The sequence below is a fragment of the Dromiciops gliroides genome, chromosome 2 (genome assembly GCF_019393635.1).
Source record: "Dromiciops gliroides isolate mDroGli1 chromosome 2, mDroGli1.pri, whole genome shotgun sequence".
NCBI classification, from domain to species: domain Eukaryota; kingdom Metazoa; phylum Chordata; class Mammalia; order Microbiotheria; family Microbiotheriidae; genus Dromiciops; species Dromiciops gliroides.
In genome coordinates, this window is record NC_057862.1 from 639,315,587 (window position 1) to 639,341,172 (window position 25,586).

The window sequence follows — 25,586 nt, forward strand, 5'->3', positions numbered from 1 at the left end:
CCATCAGAGAAGAAGTGGCTGGTGATGTGGAAGTGACAGGAAATGTGGGGAAGTGACCGACCGTGTCATCTGGTTAATTGAAAGAATGAAGGGAATGGTGGCCCTAATCTGACATGCCTCTGAGCCGCTAAGTGGAGACAGTCATTGCTTACCAAGAACAGTAGCAGTGAGAGCTGTTCCCCAGGGGAAAACTGAGAGGAAGCTCTAGGGCAAAGAGAAACTGGGTATGAACACACACACACACACACACACACACACACACACACACTCACACACTCACACACTCACACACAGCCAAAGGTAGCTGAGAGCAGCAAATTGAGGAAGTGCAGCAAACTTCAATGAGGTTGTAGTCCGGTCTAGTGGGAAAGAATGCTGGGTGTGGACTCAGGATATCTGGGTTTGACTCTTATTGACTGTGTGACAATGGATAAATTACTGAACCTCTCAAAACCTCAGTTTTCTCATCTATAAGATGGAGGAAATGATACTTGCATTCCCCACCTTTTAATGTTGTTGTGAGGAAAGAACCTTAAAGTACCTTAGTACTTAAAAGAATACCTTAAAGAGGTAGGTACTAGATTGAAAGGATCCCAAAGTACATTTAGGGGCTGCTAGGTGGTACAATGGATAGAGCACTGGGCCTCGAGTCAGGAAGATCTGAGTTCAGATCCAGCCTTAAAAACTTACTAGCTGTGTTACTCTGGGCAAGTCACAACCCCTATTTGCCTCAGTTCCACATCTGTGAAATGGAGACATACTGGGGAAGGAAATGGCAAACCTCCCCACTATCTTTGCCAAGAACAACCTATAGACAATTTCATGGGGTCATAAAGAGTTGGACACGACTGAACAGCTGAACGACAATAAAGTACCCTTACTACCTTAAAGAGATAGATGCTATATCTGTGATTTCATTGGCATAGAGAACTCGCAGGTGAGGAAACTTTCTCTACAATGCAGATACCTCCTCTGCAATGTGCAGTCTTAGCTGAGAAGTTAAGTGACTTGCCCAAGGTCACACAGTCTATACCTAGTAATGTGTGTGTGCTTTGGAACTTGAACCCAAATCTTCCTGGATTTGAGTCTAGTTCCATCCACCAGGCCATGTTGCCCCCTTGATATACACATTAAACCACTATATAAATGTGAATTGTTGCTACTGAACTCCTATCTCTATTTATTTCAGGATTGAGCCCCTGGACCAGGTGTCTTTGCAGACTCCTCAGGATGCTGTTCTTCGTCTTAGTGTTGTTGTTGAGTCATGTCCAACTCTTCATGAGACTATTTGGGGTTTTCTTGGTGGAGATACTGTAATGGTTTGCCATTTCCTTCTCCAGCTCCTTTTACAGATGAGGAAACTGAGGCAAACAGCCATCACACTGATCAGAGTTCTAATGTATTTCAATGTTGCTTTGCTTTATGTCATTGTGTCCTGAACACTCATCCAGAATGGCTATATGTCTTTTCCCCCTATATTTGCAAACATTTAAAAATGTACACATTCAGGCAGCCCTGTAAGCATGTTATAATTTATTACAAGCAGTTAGGTGGCAAATGGATAGTGTCTTGGGCCTGGAATCAGGAAGACCTGGGTTTGTATCTGGCCTCAGACTTACTAGATGTGTGACCCTGAGCAAGTCACTTAGATGCTGCCTGCCTCAGTTTCCTCAACTGTCCAATGGGGACAATAATCTACCCATTTCATAGGGTTGTTGTAAAGATAAAATGAGATAATAGTTGTAAAGCATATTGCAAATCATTTTTTTGGGGGGGTGGCGGGGCAATGAGGGTTAAGTGACTTGCCCAGGGTCACATAGCTAGTAAGTGTCAAGTGTCTGAGGCTGGATTTGAACTCAGGTCCTCCTGAATCCAGGACCGGTGCTTTATCCACTGCACCACCTAGCTGCCCCCGCACATTGCAAATCTTAATCACCACCACCACCATTATTTTTACTATTATCATTTTACTTCAATAGTAAAAGAGCCAGATGTGGCTTAAGCTGCTGTTTGACCATTCCTGATCCGTACGGGTCTAAAATCTCTTCCAACAAAGACATTATGACTGAAATCTCTATAGAAAGAATTTCCAGGTCTAGCCTTTGGTTAATTTATTTCGAGGTAACACAATTTGAGTATAATCAAGTTACTTGAGCAGTCCCAAGGAGTGAGTGAGTTGTAACGGCATTTGAGCTGTACATATGTGTGTTGTAACTCATCTGGGCTGCATCTGTCTTTGGTATCCTGCCATGTGGAGCAGTGGCCAAGACATGACCTTGGGCCCCACTGTCCTTGGGAAGTGATGCAGAAGCTGGGGAGGACTTTCCCTCCATAAACCTGCCTAGCTCCACTCCCCAAATGAGCTGATAACTGGAGGGGCTGCTCTGGGGGCCAGGCTGGATTCCACAAACAAGTGCAAGTGTGGCAGTGGGTGGGTTGGGCTCCCCAGATGCCTTTCTTATCCGATGTTTGAGAACAATAGAAAAGATTGCTTGAATTATTAACCCAATCTCCAGAGAGCTGCACAGAGTAATTCTTCAGTAGGCATAATCCAGATCTTTTATTACTAAATTCAATATATTTCTCATTTAATTAAATCCTCAGCTGGAATATTAATTTATCCATTCACATGTCATTGATCCAATATAAATTTATTATCTTTGATGTAACTACAGATTTTGTAGCAACATTGATTTTCAAAGGGGTTATTACTCAACTCTAGTTTTTTATAAAGGTCTAGATATGACGAACTCATAGGCAAAGAATCTCTACCAAAACTGATTGGCAACTTGTCTGTAACTGATCTTGGAGAGTTGCTTGGGGGCACTTAGAGTATCATAAGATCATAGACTTACCCAAGATCACACAGTGAGTATGTGGAAAAGGCAGCAGCTTCCTCAGTCCAAGACTGATACTGTCTCCTCTCTGATGGGCTGCCTTTCACCATGATAAGGTCCAAATCTTCTCCCAGAGATCTCGATCTCTTAAAATGTTGTTTTGAAGTAATATTTGGCATTTTTGTGTGTTGCGTATTATATACTGCAAAATAGCACGGTGGATAGAGCACTGGACTTGGTGTCAGGAAGACCTGAGTTCAAATCTGGTCTCAGATGCATACTACCTTGTGTGACCCTGGGAAAGTCACTTGACTTGTTTGCCTCAGTTTCTCATCTGTAAAATGGGTGTAATAATAGCACCAACTTCCTAGGGTTTTTGTGAGCATCAAGTGCTTAACACAGTGCCTGATACATAGTAAGTGCTATAGAGATGTTAGCTATTATAGTTATTATTATTTCCCTGTTTATATGGGGTTTTTTGGTGCATAAATTCTCTGCAATAATTTTTGGCCACAGAGCAGACATAATTGTTGTCTTCAATTATTTGAAGAGCTGTCCTGTGGAAGATGGATGGAATTCATTTTGTGTAGCTCCAAGGAGTAGAATTCAGACCAATGGGCAGAAATTACAGGGGAGTAGGGTTTGGCTCAATATAAGAAATACTTTTTGAGAAATTAGAGCTATTTGAAATTAAAAAGGTCTATACCTGAAAGCAATGACTTCCCATTATTGAAGTGTTCACGTAGAAAGTGGAGAATGAAACATATAGTTGTAGACATAACCAATGCAGGAGTTTGCTTTGCTTGACAGTGCCTATTTGTTATGAGGATTTTCCCTTCCCTCCTTCTTTCTTTCCCTCCCTCTTTCCTCCCTCCCTGCCTCTCTTCAAATCCATTCCTCTTTTCCCCATTTTTGCTTACATTTGTAGTCTCAGAGCTTAGCACAGTAACCAGCATGTAGTAAGTTCTTAACAAAAGCCTATTTCTTTCCTTCCTTCCTTCCGGGGGAGATAGAGAAGAGAGAGAAATCAATGCTTATTAATGAAAAAATAAATAAAATTTCAAAATGGAAGATGGAAGACCACTTTTCAAGGATCTTGTAAAAGTTATTCTGGGGGTAGCTAGATGGTGCAGTAGATAAAGCACCAGCCCTGGATTCAGGAGAACCTGAGTTCAAATTCAGCCTCACATACTTGACACTTACTAGCTGTGTGACCTTGGGCAAGTCACTTAACCTTTTTTGCCCCACAGATACAAAACAAAACAAAATTAAAAAAAAAGGTTATTCTATGCTGGAAGCAAAGTATTGGATTAGATAACCTTCAAAATCTCTTCTACTTTGAGAGTCTATTTCTTTTGAAACTAGGAGACAGATTTCGAAGAGCAATCTAGCCTGTCAAATTCTAGCTGATGGTGGGGACTTAAATCTAAATGGAATTCACTTTTTTTTAATGGGTCCAGATGGAAGATTAAGATTTCAAGAATTAGGTAGCAGTTGCCCATGCTCTGGCAATCATTCAGTGAGAATAATCAATGCATAATGGAACAATGATTATCTCCCAGAAATGAATTATGCACAGATAGCCTTGATCCATATTTTAATGAAATATAATTAAATATCAGAACATTCCATGTACGTGGATCCTGAGATTATTAGGAATAAACATTAGCCTCTGTTCTAATCATTTACATGACTCACACTGGTCCATAAATGGCTTCTTTGAATTGGATTCTGAAGCTCAAAGGGAAAAGGCAAAGAGGTGAATCAGATGGAACAGTTGGGGTTCCCACTGTTCTCTCATTCCCTCCCCAAGCAAAAGTCAGAGTGCTGTAGGACCTTAGGTTATACCTACAGAGAAAAGACCCCTCCCCCTTTTTTTTTGGTCATCACTGGTACCTGGTGTATTGCCTGCCAAGGAAGGTGTGTGTGTTTTAAGAAAGTCCTCTCTTGGGCACATCTGTACTGAATTTCAATAGTGTAATATTTTCAATAAACTATTACAACCTTACCAATTAGGAAGGGAATACAAATGAGAGCCCTTAGGCAGCCTGCTGGCACAGGGCCAGTGAAAACTGGACTTGCAGGGAGTCCCTAGACATTCTGGAGTTCAAAGATACCTAGTTACCATAAGAGCATGGCTGACCACCAGTCCAGCACGCACAGGCCTTCTTGTCACCTAGCCCACATTCTTGGAGTTTGGGTTAGTCCTGTTGTCCAGGGATGTGTCCTCGGAAGCCTAGTTTGCAGCTCTGAGCCCCATCCAAATCCTCTGAATAAGAGACGAAGGGAGAGGACCAACCTAAGTCTTGTGGGAACTGGTGGAACCAGTAATCCTAGACAAGACCCCTACCTCTGGGCTGGCTCTGGAACATAGAGTCTTGTCACTTGGCTGACTAGGCTATATGTGACTTGTGTTAAAAATAACTGCCTGACTATAATATGCTGTGCCTGAAATGCAGAAAAAGTACAGTATTGTCATTGTGGGGAGGAAATGAAGGAGAGCGTGCATCAGTGAAGAGATGAACCACAAACCACACAAACCAGGGAAGAAGACGGATGTTGTAGGAGGAAGAGCATTGGATAAGAGTCAGAAGAGGGCCAAGGTCTGTCTTGGCTATTGCATAACTGTGGGACCTTAGACAAGTCACTTCTCTCTGGGCCTCAGTTTCTTCCTTTTGTAAAATGAAAGAGTTGGGCTAGATCACCTAGAATCCGTGAACTTGCCTTTAAAAATCTTTTTATAACTTTTTTGGTATACTGATTAATTATGTTTATTTTTTCTCTTTTTCTTTTATATATATATATGGTTTTTTTTTTTTCAGGGCAATGAGGGTTAAGGGACTTGCCCAGGGTCACACAGCTAGTTAAGTGTCAAGTGTCTGAGGCTGGATTTGAACTCAGGTCCTCCTGAATCCAAGGCCAGTGCTTTATCCACGGCGCCATCTAGCTGCCCCTTTTTAAATATATTTTTTTGGGGGGGACTGGGTAATGCCCAGGGTCACACAGCTAATAACTGTCAAGTGTCTGAGTCTGGATTTGAACTCAGGTCCTCCTGAATCCAGGGCCAGTGCTTTATCCACTGCACCACCTAGCTGCCCCTGGATAACTTTTTCAATCCAATTAGTTTCCTTTATCACCCCCTGTATTTTATTTTATGAATTTAACCACATGATTCTGAGGAGGCTTTCCATGACAGAGGCATCCATGACACAAAAAATGTTAAGAATCCCTAGCAGATGAGCTCTATGAACCCAGGAGAGAATTTCCTTCTGCCTTTCGCTGGCTGGAGATTTACCAAATTTTCCCTGTTCTTCCCAGAGGGAAAGTGCAGTGCTGTGCCACATGCCCGATGCCATCCCCATGGGTGGGCTAAGGTACTTTCTCGGGTGTTCGTTCATGCCACAAAAACATGTACAGGACCCAAAGTGTTCCCTGGAAGGGTTTATTGCTGGAGCTAGTGAGGTGTGAGTGGCGGAAGGCTGTTTAGTCTGTGCTATCGTATATCATTGGCTATGTCAGGCACTAGCACGAGCCTGGGAGGGCCTGACAGGCTCTGTGTGGGCTGTGGCAATGCCAAAGCGGGTTAGGTCGATCAAGCCTATCTTCAGACATGGGTTTTAGGTACATAGTTCCTATCCTCCAATAGAAAGCAGGAACAGCACCCACAGATATCTTCTCTGCCAACCACCGCTGCCTCTAATCTCTCCCTGTACATGGTGTTGCCCGTGAATGCCAATGCTCTTGGGGAATCCAGTGGACAGAGCCCAACAAGAGACATTTTCTAATCCTCCTTCCCACATGAGAATGTTGACCCCACCAAAAGGTTTTGTTTTCAGAGGAATTCCAAGGCTCCTCATCAGCGAGATTAGAAATGGCCATGCATGGAGATTGACGCCTTCCTTCGGTTCATTAGGGATCTGATGTTTTAATGGTGTTGCTCAGGTGCTGAATGAACAAGTGCAACCTCCCCTCCCCCCAAACCAACAACCCAGGATCTCATATTCCCAAGCAGCTGTACAGCTCGGAGCCTTTTCATTTATAGCTCAATTTGGATGTTCCACTCGCACCTCTGGAATTGATGTTATATTATCGGATCATAGATCTAGAGTTAGAATGGATCTTGGGGGCCATGTAGTCCAATCCCCTCACAGGGTAAGAGACTTGTTAAAGATCACACAGATAATTAAGTATCAGAGCGAAAATTTGAACCCATGTCCTCAAACTCCAAATACGGTGCTCTTTTCACTGTATGATGCTGCCACGTTTTACCCTTGAACAAGCTCTTCTGTGGCTGCTATATCTGTCACTGGCACTACAGTTCACCCAGTTTCCCACATTTATAGAATGATGGTGTTATTTATGACTCTTGTCCCATTTTTCTAATTAGTTACCTGATCCTGTCAATTCTATCTTTGTAATGTCTCTGGTGCTTATCCCTTCCTCTTTATTCCCACAACCAGCCAACTAGGGGTCCTCATTACCACCATTTTCCTGGACTACTACAACAGTCTCCTAACAGGTCTTCCTGCCTCCATTGTCTCTTTCTTCCAGTTCATTCTATACATGGCTGTTAGATGAAATCTTCTTTATGCTTCCATCTTATTACATCGCTCCTTTGCTCAAAATCCTTCAATGGCTCCCTGTAGCCCAGCATTTAAGGTCTTCTACAGTCTTGGTGCCATCTTACATATCCACCTTATCCCATACTGTTTTCCTCCATATATTATATGTCCCAGCTAACTTGGACACTTTTTTAAACATCTCTATGTCTTGGCTCACATAGACCCTTGTGCCTGGAATAGCATGACTATTATTTTTACTTCTCCATCAACCCTCTTCACATATTGAATTCTTATTATCTTCCAAAGCCCAATTCAAAGACCATTTCTACTAGGAAGTCTTCCCTGAACCCTCTCCTTCCTTATAGCTGACAGTAAACTTTCCATTCTCAGAGCCTCACAAGGCACTTGGTTTTTCACCTCTGCTATATGTAATTTTGTATTATAATTATGTCAGTGTGTGACATCAACTAGGTTGCAAATTCCACAAAACAGGACCATATCTTATATTATGTAGGTCTTGTATTCTTTCCCCTCTTCCCCATCCCATACATAGTGAGACCACTGGCACAGTGTTCTGCATTTAATGCTATGCATTGAATACATTTTGGTGAATTGAATTTTCACTGAAAATTGTGCATTTCCTTATTTATGAAGCAATGCCATAAATTTAACTAATTGTTAAATAGATAGCATATACTCACAAATAATTAGTGGGTCAATTTTATAGTAATACAAATAGGGATTTAAATAGAGTCTAACCTGACCTTTGAACATGTCAGTTTACCTGACACGGAACTGCTTGGATCCTTTACCTTGTGGGTGGGGTGGCTTCCTTTACTTGGCTACCTACATCTTTAAAACTGGTGAGACTAAGCTGGCCTCTTTCTTTCCATCATCTTTTTGTATACTGCTAGCTGCTGCACCCAGCTGAACCCCTGACAGGGGAAGGATTTCCTTTTACCCTGCCGGGAGAAATGGCCCTGGGGTGTTTGTGTTCTTTGTGGTTTGTTCTCAGTTCTAGGGGCCAGAAACTGTGATGACTTTGGATCCTGGAATGCAGGTGGCACTGGGGGAAGGGGATTGTGCGTCCCACTAGTTGGGGGGAGGCAACTTTAGATATTTGCAGTCAAATTTTTCTGAAGTAAATGTTATAAAAGGACATTTTATAAAAATGTTTCCCCCCCCTTTTTTTGCAGGGCAACAAGGGTTAAATGACTTGCCCAGGGTCACACAGCTAGTAAGTGTCAAGTGTTTGAGGCCAGATTTGAACTCAGGTCCTCCTGAATCCAGGGCCGGTGCTTTATCCACTAAGCCACATAGTTGGCCTGGTAATGCACCATTTCACACACACACACACACACACACACACACACACACACACACACACACACACACATCCATATTTATGGTAAAAGTCTCAAGGCCCTCACATGGGAACTAGCCCATTTTTATGTATACTTTGGCAGGTCCATCTGCCTAAGAATCCTGAAAGGTTTAAATCTGATTAAAACCAAAGTAAATTAAAACAAAACAAGACCAAAAAACTCCCTCCAACACACAGAGATAAAACACTTGAAGTACATTTTTAGACAGTGAGCTAAAAAAAACCTCATGACCTTTAAAAATTTCATTGAGCTAAAAGCAGGGAGACTTATATGAACTAACTAGTAAGTAAAGGTGTTTAACAAACAGCCAAATTCAAATTTGGTTTTTGAAATCTCCTTTTAGAGTCTCTCTGCTCTTGGTCAGGCCTATGGCCTAGAAGCAGAGACTCATCTGGAGGAAAAAATGACTGGGAAGCAATTTCCAGGCTTTGCATAGCAATTTGCATCTGTTCAGAGGCAGCGAGACCAAATCAAAGAGAGCGCTGACTGAGAGAGCCCAGGCTGCTGTCTTCTTTCTTCCTTCTCACCCTCTCAAGATCAGACACTGGAGGACACTCATTAGAAAACCTTCTTCCCAATGTGCTCCAACACCTGCTTCTCTGGATCACAATGCACAAATCCTTCCTTTTCTCAGTCCCACAGCTGTCTCAATAACCTGCTCTTGCCTCCTATTTCATATGAGGTGCTGTGAAGCAAAATAATTGGCTTTTGTATTGAAGGGATTTTCTCTAGAGAAATCTATCACTTCTTTTCTTCCTCTTTGGGGGTGTGGGCTTGATTTGATTTGCTTTTTAAAGTTGAAAGACATTTCCTCTCCAGTTAAAAAAATAAAGGCTGCCTGGGCTATAAGAAATGACAAGGGGCAGCTAGGTGGCACAGTGGATAGAGCACTGACCCTGGAGTCAGGAGTACCTGAGTTCAAATCTGGCCTCAGACACTTAACACTTACTAGCTGTGTGACCCTGGACAAGTCACTTAACCCCAATTGCCTCACTTAAAAAAAAGAAATGACAAGGGTGGTGGTTTCAGAAAAATATGGCAAGACCTCTATGAACTGATGCAAAGTGAAGGGATAAGAATCAGGAGATCATTGTGCACAGTAACAGCAATGTTATAATGATGATCAGCTGTGAAAGACTTGGTTACTCTGATCAATACAACGAAACAAGATAATTCCAAAAGACTCATGAGGAAAAATGCTATCCACCTCCAGAGAGAGAAATGATGAACTCTGAGTGCAAATTGAAGCATACTTTTCCATTTTCTTGATTTTTCTTGCTTTTTTTGCAACATAGTTAACGTGGAGATATGTTTTGCATGACTTTACATATATAGCTGATATCATATTGCTTGCCTTCTCAGTGGATGGGGTGGGGGTGGGTGAGAGGGAGGGAGAGGATCTGGAACTCAAAATTTAAAAAGAAAAGAATGCTCCCTAAAAATAATAAATTAAAATGTAAAATAAAGGCTCACTCAGTGATTTCTCCCCAGATTTGTTGACTTTAAAGAATTTAATGATACGATGCACTTGCAACAGAGGGACTTAAGATGGTCTGGTTTTAAGATTTCTCCTGCCCTTGTAGCAGATCTCAGCCATCTCCAATGTGAAAGACCCACTTCCTTGGTCTCTCAAAAGCCCAAGGATCTGTCCTTGATCTCCTTCTCCTCTTCTCATTAATATAGGCTAATTTAGACCCTTTTGTGGATTGTGGGTCTAGCTTCAAGAATCAGAGAACACTCACAGTGATTGGTTCCATAGGGCCTCCTCATCAAACACTTCTGTTCACAAAGTCTCATAAAGGATATTTGGCCAATAATACAATCTAAACCTTTTCTATACTCTTTCTGTACTCAGTTTTTTCTATTCTAGTAGACAACATTATCTTATCACTGGTCTCCCAGTGGAAGAAAAATACTTGTATTATCTTGCCCTTTAGTCTATACTTTCAATCTCTTGGCACAGCACGAGATCATGGGAAGAGTGATGGGATTAGAGTTGAGAGACATAGGTTCAAAACTTGGTCCTAATTCTATCTCTGACTGTGGGCAGGTCCCTTAACTTCTGAGCCTTAGTTTTGTCATCTGCAAAATGGGGAATAATATTACTTGTGCTCCTGATCTCCCAGAGTTGTGAGGTGAAGGTTTAACCATAAGAATGAGCTTGGGAGCTCTCTTGGTATCTGCCCTTTCCTTTCTGCTCATGTATCATTTTAGTTTCTTCTCCACCTCCAGCATTGCCAGTGCTGACATGTTGTTGGGGCTAGTTTTCCCCTCTATTGATTGATTTGAACATGATTTTCATGGATGGTTGTATATGTCAGGCCTTGCCTGCCAGGAGTTGTTGCTTCTTCCCTTACACATGCTTTTGGCCTCACCTAAATTTTCTCAGTGATCTGATCACACTTGCAAACCTCAGTCTGGCTGTATTGAGATTGGTTCTTGCCCCAGTAGAAACCAGCCAAAAGACCTGAGGAAGAGAATTCCTCAGGTATTAGGTTCTTTTGGTTCTGGTATCTTCTTTTCCTCCTTGGTTTATCTTTTCCCTTCAGTTTCTTAGGATTTCCTGGCTCCTGACTATTATCTTGAACTTGATTTACTCTGTATACCCTCCAGTGTTTGTGCCCTCTCCAGGTCCTAGCTGTCTACCTAATCTGACTGATTGCTTGTTCCAACCATCAATATTTGTTGATAGTTCTACAAACTACTTGGGTTAATTTTCAGCTCAATCTTGTCCTTCAATCTATACTTCCAATCCTGGGTTGTTGACATTGTTGACAATGTTGTTATACCCAGCAGCATGACATCATGGGAAGAATGATGGGATTAGAGTTGGGAGATATGGTTTCAAAAACTGGTTCTGATACTACTTGTCAGTATGGGCAAGTCACTGGGCTTCTGACCCATAGCTTCACTCTGACCTTTTTGAAAACTGAACTCATCTACCTTTATCTTCAGAACTGTCTCCTGCTCCTAGACTCAAGTCTACTGCCTGATCTGCACTCTGAGATCTACTGTTATCCATAATCCTGGTGCTGACATACTGTTTGTGGGAAACTTTCATTATTTGGTTTAGGCAGGTACTTGCATTCTGGTAGTCAAGTCATGGTGGGGACAGTGGGGAGAGGTGCTGGGATTAGATATGTAAAGGGATAGGCAGGAGGTAAAGAGATGACATTAGGAAATGTAGGTAGAGCCAGTATTAATTCTGAGTTTTGAAAATAATTTTCAAGGCTGCTCTTGCACATGGCTGACATCTCTATGACTCCCACACAGTACTTTGCTGGGATTAAAACTACTGGCTGACACTTCGAACACATGCCCACATGACTGCTTTGATGCTTCTCTACCATTTTGAGAAGAGATGCTCCTTCTACTCCTGCAGTTCCTGTAGCCAAAGATCAGCTGCTCACAGATTCCCCTTAGCTGCCCCCCTATGTCCAGGACAATAATCCTTTTGGGGGTTTGTACTAATTTACAATGCTGTGAAAGTTGTTTGTTTTCTGAATGAATATTTAGATGTCAGGAAGACTTGGTTTTGTGCCACAGGAACTTAAGAGCTTATCTCTCCAAAAGTCACGTAAGCTCTTGGATCTTTGGTTTCCTCATTTGCAAAATGGAGATACTAAAAACACCCACCTCACAGGGCCATTGTGGGGATCAAAGGAGAAAATATGTACAAAGTGTTTTTTAAACCTTCAAGCAATATATAAAAGGGTAGTTATTATTATTATTACTTCTCCCATCATCTAGACCAAGGATTCTTAGCTTTTTTTTTGTATCATAGATATTTTAGGTAATGGAAAGCCTATGGACCCTTTCTTAGAATTATGTTACTAAATGCAGAGATTAAAAGACATAGGATTATAAAGGAAATCAATTACATTGAAATAAATATGTAAATTTTTTCCTATCCAAATTCACAGATCCCCTAAATTCTATTTTGTGGACCCTAAGTTAACACCCCCTGGTCTAGAGAGTTTGGGAAGTTTTAATACCACCATTTGTAACACTAGCCCAGTGGAGAAAGCATACAATTTATTGGCAAAATGTGACCTTCCAAAGGTCTGTTTCTAGAGCATCAGCATGGGAGCTAGAGAAAGAAGGCAGCTGTTCTAATTTTAATTTCAAGGCTTTTTTCCTCTTGGCATGTGGCACTCTGGATCAGCACCAGGGACAGCACCATTGTCTTCTAACACAAGCTTGTCTGAAGACTGAGTCTATTCCCCACAGCCTTACTCCAGAAGGGCAGTATCTAAATGGGTTCCCTTCAAGGACTGACCTTTTGCCTTGGGTGGTAGTTAGGGAATGAGCACAGGTTTTTCCAGTAGACCCAAAGACAGAATCCTCAGGGTCAACACAGAAAGGTAACCCACTACTCCAGAGTCAAAGCCAAGGCTTTTTGAAAAGAGACCTACTGTTTCCAAACATCATGTGCTGGAATCATCAGCATGGGACTTCACGGATTCTCTGACAAAAGAAATAGGACCTTAACGATGGTATGGTTCAGCTGCCTCATTTTTACAAATGATGAAACCGAGGCCCAAACAGAGTAAATGATTTGCCCAAGGTCCCATGGCTAGCAAAGAGTAGGCACTTAATAAATGTTTACTGACTGAATAAATGGTAGAGTTGGACCTAGACAGCCTGACTCACAATGTAATGTGTGCTCTATTTATCTTGAGCAGTCATTCTGTAGGCTGCACAGGTGTGAACCAATGATCATGGAAGAGTGCTATTACCAGAACTCCTATTAGCTTCATCCCTGGATGAGAGAGCAGGACATCCCAATCATCATAAACCTGGCATAGATTATGTGAAGTAAACCGGGTTCCATATCTATGTCCTGCATACTAAGGAAGTTAGGATTTGTCTTATTAGGCTTGGCCACTTTCCATCTCTTTTTTTCCATTAAAAAATTTTTTTGGTGAGGCTATTGGGGTTAAGTGACTTGCCCAGGGTCACACAAGTGTCGGAGGCCGAATTTGAACTCAGGTCCTCCTGACTCCAGGGCCGGTGCTCTATTCACTGTGCCACCTAGCTGCCCCCACTTTCCATCTCTATCCCACTTTCCACCTGCTTTCCTTTTTCTCATCTCCTAGTTGTCAATTTATCCATTTTCTTTGCTTTACTGATCCCTATTTCCATCTCTGGCAGCTCTGTATCTCTATTCTTCCTTATTAGGAGAGGAATCAGCTTCTCTAGGAAACTTCTCAGCCTTTGAATCCATCATTATCTGCTACTGTCCTCAATTTCCTTATGTTTCCCCTCCTTGTCACTACTATGACTCCCCTGGGAGGTGGCAGGAAGTTAAATTATGCTAATAATTTATCCCAATCCTAAATCTTCTGTTCTGATATTGCAGAAATGTGCAAGAAGTTGAGCTTGAGTACCACCCACTCTAAATCTCTTCAGCAGAAATAGTTTGGTGAGGCTCAGAACAATTAGGAGAAAGTCTTAGGGTAGAAGGAACAGAGAGGTTAGGGAGGCACAACTTGCTCTTTCAAAATTGACTCCAGTTAGTCTTTCTTCCTTCAATGGATATCGACATTGTAGGCTTGGACAAGTCATTCTCAACTTCCAATCTGGAGAGACAGATGTGTCTAAGACAGGGTTGTTACCTGTCTTTTCCTTCTTCCCCTCAAGCATTCTACAGGAAGGCTGGAATATATTCTACAAATAGGAGGAGCCTGTATTCACCACCTCTTTTTATAACTGAAAGCCCTACAAATGAGGCAAAAACAGGGAAGTGACTTGCCCAGGGCCAAGGGTAGAAAATCCTCTGAGAGTTAGGATTCATTAGCTCTCTGGTTCTTCCATGGCTTGCAAAAGGGAAATTGTTTTAAGAGGAAAACAATTCCTACAGGCAATGTAGCAGCAGACTTAGAATCTAGGGATGACCTAGATTCTAGTATTACGTCTGTCACTTACAAGATGTTTGGCCTTTGGTAATTCACTTAACCTCTTGGGCCATGGTTTCCCCCTTTGTAAAATGAGAAAATAGACCTAGATTATCTTGAAGACCTCTAGACTTTGAGCTTTGGTGTCTACTTAGTAACATGGGATTTAGAGCTGGAAGGGACCTTGAAGGTCGTCTGGTTTAAGTCATTCCCTTAACTGATGAAGAAACCATGGACAGTCAGTGACCTGGCCAAGGTCAAATGTTTCCCTTCTGGAAGTGCTTCTGATTCTTCCAGATGTTACCAACATACTCCCAAGTGCATATAACTTCTTCCCTTTTCCCACCTATTCCAACTCCTTTTATGTGTTGTCTTCCCCATTCATAATGGAAGTTCCTTGAAGGCAGGAACTAACTTTCTTTTTGCTTTCATTTGTTTTATTTTGTTTGTTTGTTTTTTGGTGGGGCAATGAAGGTTAAGTGACTTGCCCAGGGTGTCAAGTGTCTGAGGCCACATTTAAACTCAGGTCCTCCTGAATTCAGGGTTGGTGCTTTATCCACTGCTCCACCTAGCTGCCCCCTTGCTTTCATTTGTATCTCCAGTGCTTAGGGGACATAGTAAGCACTCAATACATGCTTGTTGCCTGCCTGCCATATAGTAAGTAGCAGAGCCAGGATTTGAACTCTGGCCTTTTGGCTCCAAATCCAGTGCTCTTTCATTAAATTATGCTGCTTCTCTGTATCTTATAAGAGGCAGTATGGTGTAGTGGATAGAGCCAGACTTGAAGTCAGAAGGACCTAAGTTCAAATTCCATCTTTGACATATACTGGCTGTGTGACCCTGGACAAGTCACTTAACCTTTGTCTGCCTCAGTTTTCTCATTGTAAATGGGGATACAGCTAGCATCTACCTGCCTGGGCTATTTATTTATTTATTTATTTATTTTTGCGGGGCAATGGGGGTTAAGTGACTTGCCCAGGGTCACACAGCTAGTAAGTGTCAAGTGTCTGAGGCCGGATTTTAACTCAGGTACTCCTGAATCCAGGGCCAGTGCTTTATCCACTGCACCACCTAGCCGCCCCCTGGGGTATTTTTAAGGATAAAAATAAGACAACATTTGTAAAATATTTTGCAAACCTCAAACACTAGCTATTATCAGTACCACCACTATTATCATTCCAATCAGAAATGGATTTATGGCTCAGCAAGAGAACAACACACTGTCACATTGTGCATTTTAGAATGTCTGTTCCATGAAGACACAGGCTAAGTTTGTTTTCCAAATGATCCAAAGCTACTGGATATGGAAATTAGTATGATGCTACATAGCAGGAGAATGTTGATAAGAAGATCCCTTTAGGAGATATTAAAGTCTGACAGTTGATGGGGGAATTCAGGATGATAATGAGAGCTGTTCTGGATTCATCACTTGTCACTTTAAGATTCACAAAGCACTTCCTCCCAACCACCTTGTTCATCCTTTTGATGGAGAAGGCAAAAAGGGGTTAACAGAGAAACTGAGGTTTGAGTCTTTATCAATAGTAGCTAAAAGGGTTAACAGAGAAACTGAGGTTTGAGTCTTTATCAATAGTAGCTAAAAGGGTTAACAGAGAAACTGAGGTTTGTGTTCTTACAGTAACCAAGAGGATTTGCCCCTATCAACCAATACTATCAAAAGAAGCTTAGACATTAACTAGGGACCATTAACCATTAATAGCCATTGATATTCCTAGAGGACAGGACCCCTAGAAACTAGATCTTAAGTAAAGAGATATCAAAAACACAGAGACCCTCTGGGTCTGATAAGTTTAAGCATGTTTTTAGGAACATGCGCAGAAAGGGCCAAATATGTCCTTAGGTTCACCTTATGATGTGTAAACCCCAAAAACACATCAAGGAAAAAGGTACCCGCCTCGTGGGTTATCTTAGGACCCCAGGAAGTCCAAATTAGGCTAAGACCTCCCATGAACCTCCCACAAGGAGGAGATTAGGGTAATGAGGAGATAACTTAGTTTTTCTCTCTATAAATATAACCTGTTTCCTTTGGCTGATTCTCCCTGTGGTCATCACAGTATTTCAATAAAACTTGAGAAACTGAGTCACTGAGTCTTGTAATTTTTTGGGATGCCTCACGATCCATCTGATCAATCAAATCTACCCACCCCCCACTACACTTTGTTAATGACCAAGAAAATGAGGTTGGGGGTGGTGGTGGTCACTAGAATTTCCTGGAGAACAAAGCAGTTCAGAATAACAGTGGCTGACATTTCTATAGCACCAGATATTCAGTAACTCATTTCATTTGCACCCTCTCTCACCTAAGGCAAATAGTGCAGCATTATGACTCCATTTCACAAGTAAAAAAACTGAGGCAAAGAGAAGTGATTTGCTTAAGGTGATGTTTTTTTCTAAGTCAACAAGCATTGGGGGCAGGTAGGTGGTGCAGTGGATAAAGCACCGGCCCTGGATTCAGAAGGACCTGAGTTCAAATCTGACCTCAGACACTTGACACTTACTAGCTGTGTGACCCTGGGCAAGTCACTTAACCCTCATTGCCCTGCAAAACAAACAAACAAAAAAAACAAACACAAAAAACCCCCCAATGACAACAACAACAAAAAAACCACCTCAAGTTAGCAAGCATTTATTAAGTGCCTACTATTTGCCAGGCACTATGCTAAGATCTGGGGCATGAAGAAAGGCAAAGATAGTCCTTTGCTTTGAAGGAACTTGTGGTCTAATGGGGAAGAAGACAAAGTGCAAATAGTTAACTACAGACTTAGAAGAATAGTTGAATATTCAAAGAGACACAAAAGGAACAACAGAGGCCCCAGAGACAGGCAGAGACTTTCCTATGGTCACAGAAAGTTTGTGCTGGAATCAGGAACTTTTGACTCCTGGAATCACACTCGTTTCACTGTGGGAAGGTGACAGCTAAGAAGCAGAGGTAAGAGCCCAGGCTTTCTAGACCCAAGGATCAGATTCTTTCCATGACACCATTCTGTCTCCAATCTGCTTTGAGGATTCATTCATTTAGTCATCAAGCATTTATCAAGCACCTACTCTGTTCTAAGCACTCTCTTGGTTGCTGAGGATACAAAACCAAAGAAGGAGTGCAGCTGTCCTCAAGGATCTTACATTTTGTTTGAGGGCAGGGGACACAACACACACTCAGAATAGTAACCATAAATAGAGACGGTGGGCCTGAACTAAACTCCTTATGTGAGTGGAGAGAAGGGAATAGATGAAAAGATGCAAGAGGTGATAAGATTCGGTAATTGCATTTGAGGGGTGAGGGAGACAAAAAAGTCTGGGTTGACTTTGAGCTAGCAAACCTAGGTGACTTCTTGAAAGAAATAGCAAAGAGTAGGAAGATAATGGGGTCTGTTCTGGACATGTTGAGTTTCAAATGCCAATGGAATGTCCATTCAAAAATGTCCAATAAGCTTGTTTATTGGTTGAGCTCAGGAGAGAGACTAGAGCTAGATATATCTGTCTGGGAGTCAGTCACCTGCATCGAGGTGATAATTAAATTCATCTGAGCTGATATGGTCCCCAAGAGAAAGATTACCTTTATTTAAGGATAGGGACAATCACTAAAGTTGGAATCATTTCACTGATGAGAGATTATCCTCCTCAATTTGCAGCTACGATAGTCCCCTTGAAGAGCAGTAACAGGTAGATTCTGAGAACATCCTACCCTGAGGAAAAATGAGTAAATTCTATTCCTGACATCCATTCTCCCTTAGGCTAGATCCACACTAGGTGACAATAGTCCAAATATAATAGAATTAAATTCCCTCCCATTACCTGGCCCCAAAAGTAAGCTATGTGGAGCATTGAACTTGAGAGTCAGGAAGTACTGAGTTCAAATTCTACTTCAGACATTTATTATCTGGGCATATCACTTAATCTCTCTGTACCTCAGTTTCCTTATCTGGGGATAATAATAGCACTGACCTCACAGGGTTGATGTGAGAATAAAAAAAAGATAATATTTATAAAGTGCTTAGCAAACCTTAAAGTGTCAGTATTCAACTGCTAGCTATTATTATTTGAAGCATGTGGGTATTATTGTGACATTTCCTACAAAGAATGCCTTTTTGGGGCCAAAGACAAAGACCAGACAGATTGTTCCTTCTATTGAAGTGATGGGCACACTGAGAGGAAATTCTTTTCTACCTGCTTCCTGTAGTGAACTCAGATTCCACCCCCCCCCCCCCCCCCCCCCCCGCCATTTACTCGTCCTCATACTCTGCTGCATTCTCTTTCACTAATTGTCAAGCATTACAATATCTCAACAAGGAGAAAGCAAACCTTTTGTAACATACCGAAAATTGTCATGTAGCAATCTTCTTTGAAAGGAGTGAGGCTCCACTCAGTGCTGCTCCACACGAATCCTGCAAGATACAAAACACAGGTGGAATGTGCTTATTCACGTAGGAAAGTAGTTCTTGCATTTATATAGGACCTGACAGTTTGCAAAACATTTTCCTTGCAAACTCCCCTGGTTATAAAGGTAATGTGATTTGGTAGAAAAAATACTGGCTTTGATGTCAGAGGCCCAGTCACTTCAGTCGTGTCCAACTCTTTATGACTTCATCTGGGGCTTTCTTGGTTAAGATTACTGGAATGGTTTGCCATTTCCTTCTCCAGCTCATTTTATAAATGAGGAAACTAAGGCAAATAGAGTTAAGCGACTTACTCAGATGCTAGTAAGCACCTGAGGCCAGATTTGAACTCAGGAAGATGCATTTTTCTGAATTTAGGCACCACCTAAATGCCTTTGATGTTACCTGTGTGACCTTGGGTAAGTCACAACTTCTCTGGGCCTCAGTTTCCTTATCTTTACAATGAAGGAATTGGACTAGATCATTTTAGCTAAATTATTAAAAAGCACACTCTCTAAGGACCCTTTTTGCTTAATATGATCTTTCAGGGAACCTGCAGTTGAGGTAGTTTGTGTGTAATATTATCTCCAATTGGGGCAGCGAGGTGGCGCAGTGCGTAAAGCACTGGCCCTGGATTCAGGAAGACCTGAGTTCAAATCCGACCTCAGACACTTGACACTAGCTGTGTGACCCTCGGCAAGTCACTTAACCCTCATTGCACCTCAAAAAAATATTACCTCCAATCTACAGATGAAGAAACTGAGGACCAAAGAAGTTAAATAAGGCCATAGTGACACAGCTTAATAATTAGGAGAGCCAGTGCCAACTCAAAGCCAGGTCTTCTGACTCTAAGCCTGTTGCTCTATTGTATCACACTGCTTCCTTTTTGGCTAGTGAATGTGTGTTTTCCCTGGGATTTGATATAGAGTATCCCTTCACCTTTTCTTTTATAAATCTGATTGCTGATATTTCCTTGAGCTCGATTTTAAATATCAGAAAAAGGGAAACATCAATGTCTCATTGTTCATTTGCTTTATAATCTCTCTCTCTTTTTTTTTTTTTTAGTGAGGCAATTGGGGTTAAGTGACTTGCCCAGGGTCTCACAGCTAGTAAGTGTTAAGTGTCTGAGGCTGGATTTGAACTCAGGTACTCCTGACTCCAGGGCTGGTACACTATCCACTGCGCCATCTAGCTGCCCTCTAATCTCTTCTTTAGGTGAAATGATACTAAGTTCTTTACCTTTCTGCCTAGGGCTAACTTTCTGACTTTTTCATCAATAGTGAAACACAGAATAGAGGCTTATGTGTTTGTTGAATTCATCTATGACTCTTCTGAAAGCTCCAAACTCAGTCAATAAACATTTTACACAATGCATTAGGCACTGTGCTAAGCTCTGGGAATACAAGAAAGGTAAAAGACAGCCAGCCCCTGCTCTCAAGGACTTCGCAGTCTAATGAGGAAGACAACATGTAAATGACTATATACAAACCAAGCTATATATAGGGTAAACTGGAGCCACTCAACAGAGGGAAGGCATTAGAATTAAAATGAATTGGGAAAAGCTTCCTGTGGGAGGTGGAATTTTACCTGGGACCTGAAGGAAGCCAGAGAAACCACCTGGGGAAGCCCCAAGTGGAGTACACTAGTAAGGATTTGACTGAGGTTGAATGTAAAGGCAACAATGGTCTAATGAAGGAGACAATATATAAACAACCACATACAAAACAAAGTATATATGGCATAAATAGGGAATGATTAAAAGAAAGAAAGTGCTAGATTTAAGAGGGGGTAACATAGTATAGTGACCAAACATCTGGATTTGGACTCAGATGATCTGGGTTTGAATTCTGACTCTGATTCTTATTATCTCTGTAATTTTGGGAACATCATTTCCCATCTCAAAGACTATTTCCTCAATAACAAAATGAGGATATTGAAGTAGTTTATCTTTAAAGTCCCCTTCTAACTCCAAATTATATGATTAGGAGATCCCTTCTGTGATCAGGAGTTTATGACTGGTACTTTCTATACTGCAGAATAAATTAGTAGAGGCTTGACAAGGAAATCTGTCACTCAGAGCAAATTTAGTTGAACAGGAGAGGAGAGGGGTAGACAGAGATTGAGGCCAGGAAATGTAGCCATTGCTATGATCTTCAGAGTCCCATGTGGAATGGATTCCTGGGAGATGAGCAAGAAGTTTGCCCCAGTTCTGTGGCATCTTGTTGGTTTAGTGGTGGGGACAGACAGCACTTGGACAGGGGCATGACAAGCCATTGGTTGGTAGTTCTCACCTCAGAGTGCTTTTTTCTCATGGCGGTCCCCTGTGCATTTCAAAGAGGAGGAATACAACCTCCTCCCAATGTAGCTACCCTGGGACAAAGTGCCAGTGGTCCTGTCCTAGTTTTAGCTCTGTAAAATGAACTAGAATCTAGCTGGCCCTCATGAAGAAAGACTCAGTGACTTGCTAAACAAATTGTATGTTCTCATTTCTTTACCTTACCTCTCCAAAAAGCTAACAGTTAAGGATAAAATTAAGCAGCTTGGTCCTTCCGCTTACTATTTGTGTGACCTTGGGCAAATCACTTAACTTTTTTAGGGGCCTAGGTTTCCTAATTTGAAAAATGAGGGGATTGGACTAGATCTTAGCTTTTTTTTCTGGTGGGGCAATGAGGGTTAAGTGACTTGCCCAGGGTCACACAGGTAGTAAGTGTCAAGTGTCTGAAGCTGCATTTGAACTCAGGTCCTTCTGAATCGAGGGTTGGTGCTTTATCTACTATACCACCTAGCTGCCCCTTAGATCCTAGCTTTTTAAACTGTGGGTTTCGACCCCACAGGGAGTCACGTAAAATCGAATGTGGGGGTTGTGAATAATTTGGCAACTGTAAGAGGTTATGGATACCTGTTTTACAGACTTAGATACTGGGAGCTGTGTAAAAATTTCTTGGGCCTAAAAGGGGTCTTGAGTGGGAAAAGCTTAAGAAATCCCTGGCCTAGATGACCTCCAGCATTCCTTCTGGCTCTAAATCTGGTGATCCTATGCCAGCGATAGAGGGCCTCTGCTTGCTACCATTGCACCAAGAGCTCCTGCAGGTGCTGCCATATGTCCTTCCTGACCCCTGACACAGCCTGGCACGTTTGCTATTACTTTGAGGATGCAGAGACCTCATGGCAGCTGCCAGGACTCATCAGTGGGCAGCACCAGCTGGTACACGCAATCTTTGCAACTTTTCAAATTCTGTCTCTCTTGAGGCTTTTCTAAGATTGTAGAGAAAATATGGCCCAGTTAACTTGACCTAACCCCTCCATCTTCCACACAACAAGTCAGACGAGCCAGCAGATTTGAAAGATAAATTGATCATTAAAAAACACCACCACCAAAATGCATCTCAAGCACAACTGTTTGGGTCACCTGATACAAATAAGAAGCTAGACAAATTGCTTCCTCAGCTTGCCTTCTTGCAAAGATGTTCAGAGGAGGACTTTTCTTTTGTTCAAAGCACCAATGATGAGGAGCCTAATGTGTAACACATCTCTTTCCCTTTTCTCCCAGTCTGATTTCTGGGGCTACCGGGCAGGTCCCCTGAATAGTCTGTGGCAGCCCATTTTAAAGAATTAGTGTGAGGCCATCTCATTCACTTCCTACCTTATTTTCAATTTGGAGAGAATACTTTATGTCTACTAAAGCTAAGGGAATATGCTAAAAAGGATTAGGAAAGTTAGTGACCCTGTTTGAGGTTTTCTTGGCAAAGATACTGGGGTGGCTTGCCATTTATTTCTCCAGCTCATTTTACATAGGAGAAAACTGAGACAAACAGGGTTAAATGACTTGGGCAGGGTCACACAGCTAGTAAGTGTCTGAGGCCAGACTTGAATTCAGGGAGATGAGTCTTTCTGACTCCAGCGCTCTATCCATTGTGTCACTTAGCTGTCTATCTTTAGTATCGAGCACAATGCTAACTGAATTGAATGGAATCAGCCTGTCCTCTCAGTGAACACTGGTCCCTTTCCCTTGCTGAACTACTTGCTGTTCCCTCATCTGCTCTCCCTTTTCCCAATTCCCTCTTCCATCATGATAGTGTTCACAGCTCCATGCCAGATTCCTTTTAATTTTTTAAGATTAAAAATTTTAATTCTGAGCTTAACACTCTATGCCCCAAATGCATATTTCTGGATACAAAGCAGAAAATAAAAGAAGATTATGAATCTCTGTTATGTACATCTTGCTTTTAAAAATTTATTTAAATTTAACGCGGTACTTTCAAAACTGTCATACTTGTCTGTGCTTCCTTCTGTTCTCTTCTGTGCATTTTAAAAAAAAAGAAGCAGTAAATCTCTCTCTCTCTCTCTCTCTCTCTCTCTCTCTCTCTCTCTCTCTCTCTCTCTTGCATTATTGTTGCCAATTCCTCTCTTCTCCTTCTAACCCTGCCCCCCTCCCCCTCTTCCCCTTCATAAGGAACAGTCAAGCAAACCAAATCTTTACAATAGCCATCTGTGAAAATGTATATTGTTCTGTAACTTGAGTCTATCAAGTTTCTTGATATTTCCTATCAAAAGTTTGGTAATGTCTTATCATTCTCTTCCCCTTTTGAAAGCTTTTACTTCTCCCAAGGCTCTGCTAGGGATCCATCTTATTGGTGAAGTCTTCTCTATTCCCTCTACTTGAAAATGATATCTCATTATGTGGCTCTCTCTCTCTTAGGCACTTACTACACTTTAATTTGTGTGTTCATGGTATTTGTGGAGCTGCCTTTTCTCCCCTATTCATTCACCCTGAAGACACGAATTTTGTCTTATTTTTTCTTTGTATCTCTCAGTGCCTAGCAGGGGATCTGGCACACAGTAGGCATTTTAATGGTTTTGAATGAACTCGACTCACGTGATGAACCCTTACGATATGCCCACAGCTTTCTGTGGTTTGGTTGACAGAGGACAACAATAATAAACCTACTTTAATTGTCTACTGTAGAGATGATACAAAGTTGAGATAACTTCATGGCTGTGGTTCTCAAAGAGCTTCGAGTTTAACAAGTTGCTTCTGGTCTAGACACATCTACCCAATTCTGCCCTTGCCCCTTGGGAGATGATTTCTAAAGATTAAGTGATGTGGAGGCATGGCAGTCTTTCTTTAATCTGCGGATTTATAGCCCCATGGTTTGTTTTCATGTCAGTTGGTGCTAATGGTCTAGTTAGTGGGAGAGAGCTCTCCGGAGAAACTGAAGAATGCTATCTTCCTTTCACCCTAGCCCTTTAGAAAAACAAAACTGTAAAAACATCTGAGACAGAGGAGGCCAGATGAGAAAATGGAAAATCTATAGCTACATTTCTTTTTTTTTTCCATTTTATTCCTTCTTCCCTTCCCCAGCCCACAAGGTGCCCTGCTCAAAGAGGTTTCAGAGCAACTTTAGAAGCTATAGGGGGTCAGTCTCTTGGATTCTGAGCTCAGGAGGGAGGAAAGCAATTTTTCAGAAAAAAGAACATTCTGCTCAGGATGGGCCACACATTCTTTTTCTTCTGAAGTTACATGAAAGGAGACATCAAAATAGGCAATTAAATCTCTCTCCCCCCATTTTTTTTTAAAAAAAGAATTAGCTGAAAGGTTAATCTAACTGGGAATAATCGAATGGCTGTTTTTTTCATTTCTTGAACAAAAGAATAAAATAAAAAGTCAAATGCATTCTGGACAGCCTTACTCCAAGAGAAGAAAGCGGCACATGGTACCTTGCATTTATGGTCTCTGTACTAACAGAAGAGTCTGTGTGCAAATGAGTGTGTAGGTGGTTAAGGGAATTTATGCTCTAAAATGAGACATCCCTTGTAATTTGCAATGGCTGAGAGGTGCACTTCTGAACAGCACCACGCATCGGCAATCCATCAATCCTATCTAAATTGGCAGCGGTTTCTAATCAACTGACATGCCAGCTAGTTACATATTATTGCTTTCAGAAACAGATGGCTGCTGTGGGGGAAAAAGTAAATTGTAAAATTTCTCAAAAAAAAAAAAAACCAAAGCCAAAACGTGCTGAAGCCCTTTGCTTAGAAAACCCAATTCTTTCCCAAACAGTACAATGCCCCAGCCTGGCTTTCTGCCACACAAAGAAAGTCATGCATAATCTACTCTCATTTTGATTTTCCATTTGAAATAAGGAAAATATGATGAAAGCCAAAACATGGGATACCCAGGTGCTTATCACAGGATTTAGAGCTGAAAAGGAACCTTCGAGATAATAATTTAATATAACCCTTTCATTTTTCGGCTGAGGAAACTGAGGCTCAGAAAGAATAAATGACCTTCCCAAGGTGGAAGAGAGCAAAGGGGCCTCTGAATTCCAATTCAATGTGTTTCCTCTGCTCCATGCTGCCTCTCACCTGACTGCCAAGTCAGGCTCCTAGGTGAATTCTGATTCGGTCAATTGCTCCCTGTGCTGTGACCCTAACCCTTCCCACCCAATTTCTTCTAGAGAAGGGGGTTCTCACCTCTCTGTTATGGACCCCTTTGGCAGTCTGGTGAAGCCTA

The 25,586-nt window shown here is 41.7% G+C and overlaps 1 protein-coding gene across 2 annotated transcripts in view; it reads right to left on the bottom strand.

Annotated features, from left to right (window-relative positions):
• Positions 1-25,586, bottom strand: part of SMPD3 (sphingomyelin phosphodiesterase 3) — a 277,909-nt gene that overhangs the window by 65,635 nt on the left and 186,688 nt on the right. For both annotated transcript variants that reach the window (XM_043983989.1, XM_043983987.1), the window contains exon 3: positions 19,013-19,081. The gene's annotated coding sequence lies outside the window, so the exon portion shown is untranslated. The remainder of the gene's footprint in view (positions 1-19,012; positions 19,082-25,586) is intronic.